At 39.3% G+C, this 12,901-nt stretch overlaps 1 pseudogene; it reads left to right on the top strand.

Annotated features, from left to right (window-relative positions):
• The first annotated feature begins 229 nt into the window (after positions 1-229).
• The window catches only part of LOC107570884 (netrin receptor DCC pseudogene), a 67,314-nt pseudogene continuing 54,642 nt past the window's right edge, over positions 230-12,901 (top strand).

Genomic DNA, 12,901 nt, shown 5'->3' with positions numbered 1-12,901 from the left:
AACAAAAGTAAAAACGCAATCGTGCCGTTGTTTCGCGCACACACGGGCTCCGCGTGAGTCTATCTTGCGCGCAGATGGCACAGTCCGGCCTCGGGGAATCCGGTTCCGCGCGGGATCTGTGCCGGGTTTTCGCCCCGCCCTCTTCAGATCAATGCATTCGCGTCGCCAAACTCATCGCGCACAGAGAGCGAGCGGCGCGGCGCGTCAGTCAGTCAGAGGAGCCGCCGCGTGTGTCTGTCCGCGTCACGACCGGGATCGAGGATGGAGACTCGCGCTGTTTAACGGCTCTGTAACGCTCGCGCTGATCTTTTCCATTCACGGGAGCGGAGGATCCTCAATTGTGCGGATTGATTGATTGATTGATTAATAGCGGATTTTGCGGCGATCCTGACGATCATGGGCTGCGTCACTGGAGATATTCACCCGAGCAGACTTTACGCACTCCTCATCGGACTGCATGTTCTCACCTGTGTCTCCAACACGCACGGTGAGTCCGTTTTACGCTCTTTACACCGGGTTACTGCTGCTCGAGCTCAGCGGGCTGGCTTTACGCACTTCATGGATGAATAAGTTGGATTTTCCGCGCAGGAATCTGGTTGATTGCGAGCGCGTTGCGGAACGCGTGATCAGGGCTGGTTGATGACTGCTGGTTTTAAGCATTAATAAGTCACATTTTCAGTGTCTCGTTGTGTAAATGTGAGTGTGCTTCTGTTTGACTGGGTTTGATCCCGTGCTTCTGCTGCTGGATGGAGAGACTCGAACACACGCACACAGTATTGACTCTATCGGAGCATCTTGTTGCGTTTCTGTCATCGCTTTAGTGTTTCATAAAGTTTAATTTCATGACGTCAGACGAGTTTATTCATTATGTTTATAGCGGTAAACTCGTGATTATGATGGGATGCTGCGCGTGTGACTGTCAGCAGGTGCGACTGATGCGGTTATTGATCCGTGACGCGCGTCCTGATCGATGCGTCACTGCAGGACGCGTTAGCGTAGGATTGTCTTTATTGTGTGTTTCTCGTATATTGTGCTGTAAAGCTGCATGAGGTGTGAAGCAGAGCAGAGGGAATGCTCTGGAGGTTCAGCACGAACCCCTGCGCCACCATCCTCTCCATTGAGCTGCTGTATTTACTGGTGACGCCAGCAGAGGAGCAGTGTTTCACCGCGGTCCTCCACAGCCGTGCATCAGGAGCTCTCGCTGTGTTCTAGCATTCATGTGAAGATGTGTGCTTGTGTAGTAAACCAGATCGAGGATGGACTCATATTTATTCTTCAACATTTATAAGACGCAGCGCTTCATCATCAGGTGGCAGCAAGTTCCAGATTGTTCTGAGCAATGCTCGAAATAGAATAGAGATTGCTTGAAACTTGATCACAAATCATTAATGAATCTCATGATGGCTGTGGTTTCGTGAACCTTTAACATCCATGGAAATAGAAATGTTCTATCACACTTTAAACATTTCTAAAAGGGTTTTTTCTTTCTTTCAAAGTGATGCTAAAGAACAATTTCTGGTTCCCTAAAGAACCTTCCTGCGATCAGTTTCCACTTTCCTTTATGTGAAGAACATTTTAATGACCTCTTTTCGCTGTAAAGACTCTTTTGTGCAATGGACAAATTCCATGGATGTTAAAGGTGCAGCGATGCCAATAAAGAACTTATTTTTAAGAGTGGAAAAGATTCATTTTAAGAACTGATCACCGAAAGGTTCTTTCAGGAACCAAAAATGGTTCTTCTGTGGCATCACTGCAAAAACCCGCTTTTGAAACCTTTATTTTTAAGAGTCTAGTTCCTTCAGATAATCACCATCTGTTTCACCATCATGGAAAAACATGCAAATATAGGATCATTTCAAAATGTCCAGGTCTGGAAAAATGTACATTTCTATATTTATGCCGATCTAGAAATCGCTTGGAATGTGATTTAAAAAACACAAGTGACTGGAAAAGCCACGGAAATGAGTTTTTCTAAATAACAGACTGATTCTGTTGTAATCGATTCATGTTTGAATTCTAGTTCCTTTGAATTCATGTAGAGTTGGATGGCTCATAACGCTGGTGTTTGTCTTTATTGGTGTCCAGTTTTTTGGACATGTTTATATGTTTCTGCTTTCTCGTCCGCAGCGTTTGTTTGTTTGTTCTGCTGTGATCTCTAATCGTTGTGTTCACATAGAAAATCCTCAGTGTCATGCTTTCCTCTTCATAGGACGCTATACATATGCGTCACACATGAAGTAAACGCTTAATGCCACCCAGTTCATCTCACAGCGGACTGGAGAGTATCTCGCAGCTGCTGTTGTGTTTTTACACTGATTGTTCATTTCTCCAAACATCTCAATTGGAAACAGATGTGTCTGTGTCTCCGTCAGGCACTCAGGAGACTCGCAGGTGCTGGAAGTGAACTTCACCATATGGATCTGAATGAATGTCGCATGTCTCGCACTATAAATTGAATCAAACTCCTCTGGAAGAGAAATCCTCCTGAAAATCTTAATGAACCATCAGGTGTTCTCCAAGTCATGTGTCTTGTTTGTGTAGAATGGGAGATTTCCAAAGTTTCCAGCTGAGAAATATGTTTTTTTTAAACCTTATTTTTTAAAAATCCCTTAAAATCATGTTATTTGCATTGCATCTCTCGTTAGGTTGTTTTATGGTGAGATGATCGTTACTGGTGTTTGCTGAATTCAAATAAAGGTTCTTCAGTGGCACCGACGGTTCCTTCAACCTCAACATCCATCAATCTTTCCATTGGAGAAATGGTTCTTTATGGAAAACGGTTCTAAGAAAAATGGTTCTTTTAAGAATCACTGAAAGGTTCTTTGAGGGACCAAAAATGGTTCTTCTTTGGCATCGCTGCGAAATCTTCTCCGAACGTTCTGGCAAAGTTCTCTCAACATTATGAACAAACATTCTTCCAGTAATGTTAATCGAATACTTGTTTAAGTTATCTGGTCTTTAATAATGTTCTCAAAATATTAGCAAACAATATTGTTTATACTTTGTTCATGGAATGTTTTTTTGAATCATTTTAACTGGATATTCTGACTTTTTTAAAAGTTAATACAAGTTTTAGATGGTTTAAACAACATTCCAAAATAACGTTCCCATAATGTTTGCAAAATGATACAATTAAATGTTCCAATTAAAATGTTTCCAAAAATGGTCATTTTGAACATTTTAGAGAACATTCAGAAATAGCATTTTAACGAACATTATAGAACAGTTCTGCGTTCAGACGCGCCGCTCCTCTAGAAACTCATCAGCTGGTGTCTGCATGCACTCGCTTCTTCAGCTCAATCTCTTTTACTCTCTTTGGATCCAATTCCACGCTTTTGTTCGCGGATCGATCTGTGTTCAGGTATTACATGCAGCTGATCTACTTCTGAAGTCTCCACCCGATGGTTTGTGATTTTTCTCCTCAATCAGGAATCACAAACACATGGCTTGTTATTTCAGTGCTAATTCCAGCAGTGGATATCTGCAGTGCTGTGGGCGTCTCTGTGTGTGTTTGGCAGGCGCTGATGTAGGTGATGGTGTGTGAATGACTCTGTTAGGTTGTTTATGTTCAGATGTGCTTCTCATGTTCGAACGGTTTGCGTTTCACCACTTACAGCTTCCCGCAGTGAGAAACTCAAACGCATGGCTCATGAAACGGGACTCAAACACACAGGATAATGTGACAGCAGTGGATTGCTGTTAGGATTCTCAAGAGAGATGTGTGTTTACTACACTAACACCTCCAAACACCCTCAATTACATCAAGATACACATGCATTTGGTTATTTCAATCTGTTTTCATTGAAAAATAGACTGCATGTATATTCAGTGTTTAATGAGGAACAACAATAACAAGTTAAAGGTGACCTATTATGCCCCTTTTTACAAGATGTAAAATAAGTCTCTGATGTCCCCAGAGTGTGTATGTGTAGTTTTATCTCAAAATTTTTATAGCTTGTTGAAATTGACACTTTTAGGGATGAGCCAAAATGCAAACGTTTTTGTGTTTGTCCCTTTAAATGCAAATGAGCCCTTTTTAGAAGAGGGCGGAGCTTCAAGAGCTCATGCTCCGGCATACAGGCAACAACAAAACAGGACAATATCACGCAATCTGAGTGTACTGTGCAGTAAATGCGCGTTTATGAATTACACAGACGGGGAGCACGGCGCGTTAAAAATAACGACATAGCTGGACTCATGGTGCCTTCGCGTGCTATCACATAATGAGCTCGACAAATTCAACATTCGACTTCACATTGCTTCCATTTGCAATTTTTTAACTACCACATTCCTATTTCGATCATTCTGGTAGAATGTGAATTCAGCATCAGTGAAAACCGGCAGAGACAATGGTAGCTTTAGCAACAGAGAGCCAAGAAGCTCTTTTGGAAAACAAAATATGACGCGTGATGCTTGCTTTGTCTGGAGCTGACGTTCGCGCACGAAGCGTTGGTATCGATCCCTCTTTCAGAATCAATCTTTGCACAACTCCAGCTCTTCCAGTAAAATGACTAGCACAAACATATAGGACTTTTCCGTTTTTTTCCAGGACATTTCCTAAGAAAATGACATTCTCTCCAGCAGCTACAGCAAGAAAACAGTAATGGCGGACTGCTGCTTCTCACTCAGGGCGGGGTCTATGCTAATAGGTCAAAGATCGTCATAAAGGGGCGGGACTTTCCCTAGTATGACATGTATATAGGGAGAAATCTGGAACCACTCGTTCAGAGAGACTGTTTATGATTTATTAGGATTATAAAAATTAGTGGGTGGATTTTTACCATTATAGGCTGGTTGTTTTCACACACTGCGATCACACAACTGTGTTCAAACACCTTGTAAAAGTGATTTTTGCATAATAGGTCACCTTTAAAATTGAGTAAAATATTGACAATTTTTGCTTTGCCAACGGAAATAGTCTCAGCGAATCATTGCAACAGCAGTGGTGATTTGTTCCTGCATGATTTAGTTTTTTTTAACAAATCAATTGAATCAGTGATTCAATGACTCACTCATACAGACGGTCGCTTGTTTCGTTCCTGAATGATTCAGTGTTTTCGAAATGAATTGATTGAGTCAATGATTCAATGACTCACTCATACAGACGGTCGCTGGTTTCTTTCCTGAATTATTCGGTGCTGTTGTCGAATTGGTTGAATGAATGATTTAAACTCACTTATAATACAGTCACTTTTCGCCAGTTACCGGTGTAACTGTGTAACTTATAGAAAGAGTCACTGTAAAACCCACTAAGACCAGAATTAACTGTTGGTTAAATATTGCATTTGCATTTATTCATTCAACATATGCTTTTTTATTCATGTAATCTGAAGCATCTTACAAGTGAATACAAGCAAGTGCTTAAGTGCCATTAGGGCCGTGGTGGTTTATTAAGTATTGGTCAGTTAGTGCTATTTAATAGTATTGAGTCTCATTTTCACCGACAGAAACATATTTCCAGCTGATCCTTTGAGCTCGGTCAGTCTTTGAATCTTTGAATCATTGAATCACATCTCTAAAACACTGTTTGATCAGAGACTTTGACGTGTCGTTTGAATCAGCAGCAGAATCACATGCAGCAGATGACGGACAGCTGTCAATCACTCCATCACTTAACACTGGTGATATGGACAGAGAACGGAGAAGTTTATATGCATTGTGAGACTTGATTTTACGTGTTTTATAGTGTTCCAGTACACAGTAGAGTTGCTGGTTTCTCTCCATTCAGTCGTGACGGTTCAGTGAGAGCGAAGAGCCCAGAATCTCATTAGTTTGAGATTGTTGGTGATTTCTGTGAGAGCGTGATGTGTGCCGTCTTCTGCTCAAATCCAGCGAGATCAAATACAGAAGAAACTGATAAATCTGCAGCCGCTTAAATGACAGAACTGAGAAACTGAGATTTCTGGCCATAAATATTTCATGGACCAGTGTTTCTCATTGTTTTTGTTTAAAGGGGTCATATGATGCGATTTCAAGTTGTTCTTTCTCTTTGGAGTGTTACAAGCTGATTGTGCATAGATAAGATCCCTGAAGTTGCAAAGACTAAAGTCTCAAAACCAAAGAGATATTCTTTATCAAAGTTAAGACTCTGCCACGCCCCCCTAAAACGCCTCGTTCTAACACGCCCCCACATGTCTACATCACTATGTGGAAATATAGAGGACCTACAATAATGTACAGTATTTGAAAAACAATGTGTTTTTTGAACATTAAAGCATGTCAACATATTCTGTTACACCAAATACACAAAATAATGATCTTTAAAAAAGCATCATGACCCCTTTAAAACTGCCTATATAAGAGTGTCTTTATGAGAGTGAGATTATTTATGTGTATGTCAGTCTCAGTGTTATTTTAGGATCATTGAGATATTAATATTTTGAATACTCTTTTATTTATATATTTTCATTTTAATTTAAAAACATTAGTATTTTTTTTTTATAATACATTTATTTTTATATAAATATAAATGTTTTTATTTTTTGAATATATTTTAAAATATTTTTTAGTATTTGAGTACACCAATTTAAAGTAAAAATATTTCCTTGGCAGCAAGCTGAAAAAAAAGCTGATTATTTTATTTATTTAAGTTAACATTAATTTTATTTTCAATTTACAGTTTTTTGAAGAAAAAGAAAAAAAGAACAAATACTTCTAATGGTAAATCACAGGTGTGACCGATGTGTTCTTTAGTCGATGTTTGTATGTATTTAACTGGAATAAAGTCCATTTTTAAATAATGCTGCTTATATTTCAAGGAAAGAAAGTAGATCCAGTGAAAATCATCTCAGCTGCATTTCCACACGTCTGCTGAGAAGAGACTTAGTTATTAGTTTGTGTACCGTAGTAAATCTAGATCCATCATACAAGGAACAATGACAGAAACTAGAGGAAGAACAAGTTGTCTGTTTTTCTATCTCACACACTCAAATGAAGCTGTTCAAACTATAGATGATTCTAGTTTTTTTTGTCCTTTCAATGAAAGTCCAATGTTGTTTGGTCCCAGCATTATTTAAAACATATTCTTTTTTGTTTCACAGAGGAAAGTCCGACAGGTTTGAGCAACATGAGGGAGACGATGATCCCTTTAAGAAACTGTTATTGTGAATCTCTCTCGAGGTGACAGTCGTGATGCTCAGGTTTAGATATTTCTGTTGTAATACTCTTGAGTGTGTGTGTGTGTTTTTGTGTCAGATGGAGTGTGTTTTGCTCGAGCGACTCGATGAATAACTCATCACATGTAAAGACGGGCGTCTTCGCTGTGATTAATGTTTGCCGGTGGTTAGAGAGCGTTTGTCCTACTTCACGTCGGCTGCTGGAGAAAATAAATTTCTCTGAAAGCTGGAGGAAAAGCCTTCTTAATTAAAGCCTTAATTAGTGAATTAATGTGATCTTCCAGAGAGCGTCACCCTTTATACACACACACACACACACACACACACACACACACTCACACACTCTCACACACACACTCTCACACACTCTCACACACACGCACACACACACACACACACTCTCTCACACACACACACACACACACTCTCACACACACACACACACACACACTCACACTCACACTCGCACATCAGTGTGAAAGTCTCGTTTCAAAGCCCTGATGAGGACCAGATTCACTTTCATTTTATTTCACTTCAGAGGTGTTTTACATTAATATCTATATCTGTACATGTGCTGAAGGAGAGCTTATTAAATGACCGGCTGACATTGAACGGTAGAAATTGGTTGTGAGTTGTAGCTATTAAAATGTAACATTTACGGGTACAAAATGTACATTTTTGTATGCTTTGATTGATGCTGAAATGTGCAATTGGTATGTATGGAAAGATCTAAACCATGGGGTCGGCACCACTGTATCTGGGTGCGACGAGACCATAAACATGATTACATATTTACAGCATAAAACAACATTAAATATTTATGAATCGTTCATATCATAAAGATCTAGATGCACTTTAATTATTCTATCGATAAGTGATTTATATTTTAGATCCCCTAACCCTACTCCCAAACCGAAACATAACATTTTAAGAATATAGAAGAATATATCAAACATAATAGATCAAAATGTGCAGTACAAATTACTTTTAGTAGCAATATAGCATTTATATTTCAAATCCAATACAGTACGTTCACGTTATTGCACATTAGAAGAAAAACTTTTTAACACGTGTTAACATATAACACATCTAGAATAAAAAAAAAAAAGAATTATTAAATCGTTGATTTGACCTGTATTCCATCGACATTTGCATTCAGCCTAAATAAAGACTACCGTAAGACTGCAAATGCATTTTCTTGCCCCTGAAATACATAAAGAAGTGAAGTATGGCTCTGCTTTGGATTCCTTGTGTTTGTGCCGGAGCGTTTAATAATCATGACATGTGACTGTACTAATTATTAATGTAGTCAAACGCTGGAGTCTGCTGATAAGACTGTGTGAAATGTATTTTCAGCACAGTTTAATGCAAACGACTGACTATTCAGTGAAGAATAACCTTCTTGCACATGCAATTAATCTGTTTTCACAATAAAAACATAAATATATTCAACCACTGGAGTGTTAGATTGAAAGCAGCGAAGTTTTGCTTGATTTATTCGGAGTCCAGCCTTGATCATCAACATTAATCAGTTCAGCAGCGAAAGAGCATTGACATCAAAGACTCTTTGGAAAAAGAAAAGGAGAAAAAGAGTTCATATTAAAAGAGATATTGTTTGTGTTGGAAGATCAGTGTTGTTTTCTAATTATGTTCCATTATTCCAATCATAACAAATAACATAAAATATCAACCTCTGCAGCTCATTTTGCCATATTCAGATCACTTTTTTTATATTAAAGATGCCCTGTGGTGAAAATCAAGCTTTTAACGTTGTTTACATGTCTGTTTGGTGTTTGTCATGCTTAAATACAAACCATGTGCAAATTCATCGGTCCACACCGTTGCTGAGCAGCTCGTCGACGAGCCTGAATGATTTGCAGTGTTTAGTTCTGGTTTAGGTCTAGTTTAGGCTGAATGAATCCAGTATTTCCACATTGTGTAGTGTTTATACTTCAGTTACCCGAGTGAAAGCAGCAGGGTGTCTGAGCTGGGGGCGGGGCTAATTTACATATTCATGACTGCATATACTAAATGAGGTGTGGGTGTAAAGTTTCGCATGAAGACATTTAAAAAAAAAAATAAAGTCATTTTGATTATCAAAGATGAGCTTTAAGGGATAAAATTAGTGACTGAAGGGGGACTTTAAAAAAAGCTATATATATATAAAGTGAAGTGACATGTGGCCAAGTATGGTGACCCATACTCGGAATTAGTGCTCTGCATTTACCCATCCTAAGTGCACACACACAGCAGTGAACACACACAAACCGTGAACAGCAGTGGGCAGTGGGACCCGGAGCAGTGGGCAGCCATTTATGCTGCGGAGCCCGGGGAGCAGTTGTGGGTTCGGGGCCTTGCTCAAGGGCCCCTCAGTCGTGGTATTGAAGGTGGAAGAGAGCGCTGTACATTCACTCCCCCCACCTACAATCCCTGCCGGTACGAGACTCGAACCCACAACCTTTGGGTTACGAGTCCGACTCTCTAACCATTAGGCCACGACTTCCCCGTAATATATATACTGTATATATAAACTAAAATAAATACAAAAATATAGACATTTACACATGGTTATTTCGTGTATAAAACAAAAAGTGTTACTGTGGTATAAAATCACTCGTCTCTGTTATTGTGTTTGATTCTTGTTCTAAATGATTTTTTTCTGGTGTTTATGTACATCGACTTCAAGTTAACCTTCTAACCATCATTCATGCATTTCTGTAGCTCAGACAGTAGAGGATTGTGTTTGCGACACTGAGGTCATGGGTTCGATTCCCAAAGAATGCATGAATGAATGTATATCACAAAGTTTCTGAATTGCAAAGAATTCTAAATATCTCCCTTTCAGTGCTAAACTAATTATAGTTTATGATCATGGCTGGACTTGTGTGTTTATAAAACTCTATGATTGTTTTTCCAAGTAAATAAATTAAAAACTGCTGCTTTCAATTTTACACTTCAGTGGTTGAATATAAATGTTTTTATTGCACAAATGATAATTGCATGTGCATTAATATTGAATATGCATTAATTTGGATTAAACTGGGGATGTATTCAAAAGACATTCATTCATTTCCTTACAGTTAACATGCATGCCTTCAGTGCGATGTAAATTGCTTTGGATTAAAGCAGATGTGAGCAGTTCATGCATTCGCTGGGAATCAAAGCCATGATGTTGGTGTTTGCAATGGGATTGAGCTTCATCTTGAAAGACCAGAATCGTCCCTCAAATCACAGTCAATGATTCCAGAAAAACTGAGCTTGATATGGGAATGAATTCTAGTGTGTTCTTAAAAACGCATTCTTTCTGGTTATGATTCAAGTGGATGAATTACAAACGATGAATGTTCCCCAGAGCTCTGGACTGGATTAAAGTGCCAATGAAGAACATAAATCTCACACTGAGCCACATTCAGATCACTCTTCGGGAATTTTAGATGCAAAAGCAAGTGTGTTGGGATTGTATTGTGATGCGAAGGAATCCAGTGTTTATCATATCCATGACTCAACACGCTCAATGCTCATTCTACAACATAATCTGATGTTATCTGATGACAGATTAAGCGAGATTCTGCATGAGCCGTATCACACGGACCGGATCTGTGCGAGAACAGCACTGAGGACGAGAGGAGGATAAACAATCTGCTGCTAAAATAAAAGAGGAGCCCATGACATCTCGTCCTCAAAAGAGCCGCGTGTTCAAAGGGTCACTCTTCATTTCCATCACAATTGGCCCCATCTGTCTACGCTTGGCCCGCCGTCAGCTGTGTGTGTGTGTGTGTGTGTGCGCGCGCTTTAATTGTCATGAGTGAGTCTGACTGTGAAGTGGCTTTATGAGCCTGTGCGAGTGTGTGTGTCGCTTCTGACCTGCTGCTGTGTGTATTACTCTCTCTGTGTTTCCCAAGGCCTTTGTTCATCTCATCTGCATTAAAGGACGAGTTCAGCCAAAAAGCATTTAGTCATTATGAGTTTCTCGTCCAGACCTACGAGGCTTGCTGTGGTAGTTGTGTAACCAGTGTTACGCACTGTTCAGTCATACACAGATTACATTACACACCCACCTCCACCTCCACCACTGCCATTTTGCTTTTTTTATGGAAATAAAAACTATTTAGTTTAGTTGGACAACAGATGTCACAATTCAACTTAATGACATATCAAGTCAAAAGTATGACATAAAAAGTTGAAGTTGATATACTAAGTCAGCGTTATGACAAAAAAGTCCAAAAGTCAAGTATGAGATAAAAATTTGGAAATTGCAAAACTGACATACAAAGTCGAAATAATGACATAAAAAGTTAATTATGAGATTAATTCAAAATTATAACAAAAAGTGTGAGATAAAAAGTTGAAATTCACATACTAAGTCAAAATTATGACAAAATGCCAATTCTGAGTCAAGTATGAGATAAAAAGTCGAAATTAAGTCAAGATTTAAAAGTCGTATTCATGATAAAGTCATAAATATGATATAAAAAAGTCAAAATTGACAAAAAGTTAACATTATGACAGTTATGAGATTGAAAATTCTGAATTATGATATAAATAGTAATTTGCCCTTTTATCTCATAATTTTGACTGTCAGTTTCAACTTTTTGTCATAATTTTGACTTTTATCTCATAATTATGTGTTAGTATGTCATAATTTCAACTTTAAAAGTCATAAATATGATCTCATAATTATGAATTACCAAAATATGATGGTGGAAATTAGCTTCCATACAAAAGTGCCATATTTCAGTGTTTAATGCCAGTGAGTTTGTCTGTTTATTGTAGTTTTGTTCAAAGAAAGGGCAAGATGATCTAACAATAAAGATGAAAGCACTACAGATCCTGAGCATCACTGACTAGTATCTGATCTTATCAAACATGTGGTGTGGTGACGTTCCTCTGCTGGACGCAGATGAGATGTTCAGCAGAATATTCTGGGGCTTTCTCCATCATGGAAGCGTTGAGCAGCAGTGCGAGTAACTGACCCGTCTCGTCCTCTCGCGTCACTAATGTCACTCGGCCTGATTAAGATACGATGTGGTGCAGCAGGTTAATTAGACCACAGCGAGAGCTTAATACTGTCAAATTCAGTCACGCAGGAATAACCGTCTCTCTCGCAGCATGTTGACAAGTAAAATATAATTTGAAGAATCGCTAAACCAGGCAGAACGCTGGCTGGAATTGGAGTGAAATGCATGCAAAGTCATTTGCGGCCCACCATCTCATGCATTCTTCGGCCTTGGAGTGATGCTTCGAGCCTACTTATAATACGAGAACACGCGAGTGCTGTAGTTGCACAGTACTTATTAGCGTTCAGCTCACGTTAAGATGCAACAACCGGAGAAATGTAGCTTGTCTTCCAAACAGGCCGTGGAACATCATTGTGACGATGCCGTGTGTGTCTTTTCTTCTGCAAGGGCGTTTGGTCCCATTTGCATTCAGCTCTTGATGTGGTGGATGTGAGCTTCACTAATGGAGCGTCGCGGCGTCGTTCTCTTTAATCAGCACTGCTGCATCTGCTGCTGGAGAGCACAGATCTCACTGACTCACCTCAACAAACTGCTTCACCGGGAGGTTTGAGGGGCGTTTCGAGCAGGTTTTGTCATCATGCATGGACTCAGAGATGATGCAGTGCTTTACTTACACATGCATATGAACATACATATACACACAGCTGTAACAGTGTGCATGAACACACCTGACACACAACACAGACATTGAAACAACGAATAAAATACACTGAAAAATGATGCATGTAGAGGTGGAACCTCTGGATTGTTCTGATAGACCTTTGAAAA

Source organism: Sinocyclocheilus grahami, unplaced genomic scaffold (assembly GCF_001515645.1).
Source record: "Sinocyclocheilus grahami isolate Dianchi unplaced genomic scaffold, SAMN03320097.WGS_v1.1 scaffold1519.1, whole genome shotgun sequence".
In the NCBI taxonomy this organism is placed as follows: Eukaryota; Metazoa; Chordata; class Actinopteri; order Cypriniformes; family Cyprinidae; genus Sinocyclocheilus; species Sinocyclocheilus grahami.
Note: the sequence above shows the minus strand (reverse complement) of the source record. Positions and strands in the feature narration are given on the sequence as shown.